The sequence below is a fragment of the Panthera uncia genome, chromosome A2 (assembly GCF_023721935.1).
Source record: "Panthera uncia isolate 11264 chromosome A2, Puncia_PCG_1.0, whole genome shotgun sequence".
NCBI classification, from domain to species: Eukaryota; Metazoa; Chordata; class Mammalia; order Carnivora; family Felidae; genus Panthera; species Panthera uncia.
This window is the reverse complement of record NC_064816.1, coordinates 76,246,878-76,249,738: the sequence shown is the minus strand read 5'-3', so window position 1 is coordinate 76,249,738 and position 2,861 is coordinate 76,246,878. Positions and strand designations below refer to the sequence as shown.

The following is a 2,861-nucleotide window of genomic DNA, read 5'->3' as shown; positions in this document are numbered from 1 at the left end:
TCGAGCCCTGTGTCGGGCTCTGTGCTGACAGCTTGGAGCCTGGAGCCTGCTTCACATTCCGTGTCTCCCTCTCTCTCTGCCCCTCCCCTGCTTGTGTTCTCTCTCTCTCTCTCTCAAAAATAAATAAGTAAACATTTTTTTTTAAGTTCAAAAAACAAGTTCAATATAGGGGCGCCTGGATAGCTCAGTCAGTTGAGCATTCCAACTCTTACTGGCTCAGGTCATGATCCCAAGGTTGTGGGATCAAGCCCCATGTCAGGCTACGTGGTGAGCGTGGACTTGCTTAAGATGCTCTCGATCTCTCCCTCTGCCCCTCTCCCCTACTCTCACTCTCTCTCTCTCTCTCTCTCTCTCTAAAAAACTAAAAATATAATAGTAATAAAATTTTTAAAGTTCAACATAAATGATAAATTTTAAAGTGAACAATAGAAGATATAGTTTCAAAACAATGAGGGGAGGTGGAATAACAAAACAAAGGGGGTGGGGCGCCTGGGTGGCTCAGTCGGTTGAGCATCCAATTCTTCATTTTCGCTCAAGTCATGATCTCAGGGTTGTGGGATCAAGCCCCGTGTCAGGTTCTGCACCGACAACACAGAGCCTGCTTGGGATTCTCTCTCACCCTCTCTCTCTGCCCCTCCCCTGCTCGCTCATGTGCACTCTCTCCCTCTCTCAAAATAAATAAATAAGCATTTTAAAAATAAAAAGAAATCAGGGGGTGGTGGCCATGTCACTGTCTGGTAGAGGCATGGAATTGGCGGCTGCTGTCTTTGGGGTGGATGAAACACGTTCTCCATGGAGGCTGAGGAACTGAGCCAAAGCTATGGCCAATACAGTGGTAACAGACTGACCATTGCTGCTGCAAGATTTACAGGCTATTTTGCAACCCATGAAACATGGAGCCTCAGTAAAACAAATTTTTCAAAGTCCTCCAAAATCTGCCTTCGGTGGTGGCTATTCTAGGGGTTTGGGCTTTGGACCCCAAATGCCAAAGTGAGAGGCAGCACTAACACTTACTAGCCATAAGCCCTACTGCCATAAAGGAAAAACCAGAGATGCTCCTCAATAAATTATGCTTTTAAATAACCCAGACAAGGAAGGATCTCCTTATATAGCAGCCCAAATCAACAAAGCTAAAGATTTACTAGAAAGTCATGCTAAAAATGAAGTAAATGTGTGGTGAATTTTAAGTTCTTGTTAGTTTATGTATACAAGTGCCAGCTTTTTATGATCAAATGCCTCAAAGCTAAAAAAAAAAAAAAAAAAGAGAGAGAATGAGAGAGAGAGAGAGAAAAGTGTAGGAAAAGGAGAACAAATAAAAGGCCCAATGTAAGACAGAAGAAATAAAACTAAATTAGAAAACAAAATAAATAAAAATAGATTAAATTTGTCAAGGAGATTGTGAGATCGGATTTTTAAAAACCCATGAGGACACAGAAAAATTGAAAATAAAAGAATAGAAAAATATATCCTAGGCAAATATTAGCCAAAAAAAAGCTATATTAATAGCAGACCAAATATAAACAATACAAAATATTTTTAGCAATCCAAACAATCCCCACATGATAATGAAAGTTTCAATTCACCCACAAAATATTAAAATTCTAAGGTTGTGGGGCACTTGGGTGGCTCAGTTGGTTAATTGTCCGACTCTTGTTTTCAGCTCAGGTCGTGCATGATCTCATGGTTCATGAGCTCAAGCCCCACATCAGGCTCTGGATTCTCTCTCTCTCTCTTTCTCTGGCTCTCCCTCACTCATGGGTGTGCTCACTCTCTCTCTCTCTCTCAAATAAATAAACTTTTTTTTTTTAATTTTTTTTTAACTTTTTTTTTTTTTTTTTTAATTTTTGAGACAGAGAGAGACAGAGCATGAATGGGGGAGGGGCAGAGAGAGAGGGAGACACAGAATCGGAAGCAGGCTCCAGGCTCTGAGCCATCAGCCCAGAGCCCGAGGCGGGGCTCGAACTCACGGACCGCGAGATGGTGACCTGAGCCGAAGTCAGACGCTCAACCGACTGAACCACCCAGGCGCCCCTAAACTTTTTAAGAAGTTAAAAAAAGGAAAGAAAGAAAAAGGAACAGTACAGGCCAACTGAATCCTGATACAAACATCATTCTGAAATACATTCAAGCAAAAGTCACCACATTAAGAGGCTAAAAGATAAAAGCCGTATGATTGCCTGATAAATACAAAAAAAAATCATTTGATAAAACTTAAAGTCATCTACAATAACAAGAACTGTTTACAAACTAGGAGTAAGGACAATATTCCTAAGAAACAATTTCTACCACACAATATATTTTTACTTATAATTGTGTCATATTAAAAGTAGTCCCTTTAAAATGAAGGACAAGACAAATAAGCCCCCCATCAGTAAATCTGTCCACATTACTGAAGGCAACACAGTAAAACAACAGAAAGACATAAAAGATTAAGAATTTGAAGAGAAAAACAAAACTGTCACCATTTTAGGATTGTAATTACCCTTATACTAAACTGATAAGAACAGATACTACACTTGATCGTGCTAAAGGCCAAGAAGTGATATATAATTGCCCTCATAAAAAACAAACCAAAGCTACAAATAAAAATTATTAGAATCTGTAACAAAGTAACAAGATGGCTAGATTTAAAATCAATGTATTAAAGTTGCATTTCTCTAGCATAGCAGCAAGCAATTAGAAAACATAATTTCAAAAAATATCTTTAACAATAGCAACAAAAATCATGATACCTAGAAATACCTCTAGCAAAATGTGAATAGAATCTAAAGGGAGAAAATTAGAAAACTTCATTGAAAGCCTTTAACAATTGGGGCACCTGGGTGGCTCAGTCAGTTGAGCGTCGACTTAAGCTAGGTTCA

The 2,861-nt window shown here is 39.1% G+C and overlaps 1 pseudogene; it reads left to right on the top strand.

The window, feature by feature from the left end:
• Positions 1–819: 819 nt before the first annotated feature.
• LOC125930784 (mitochondrial import inner membrane translocase subunit TIM14-like) lies at positions 820–1,242 on the top strand (annotated as a pseudogene).
• The last annotated feature ends 1,619 nt before the right edge of the window (positions 1,243–2,861 follow it).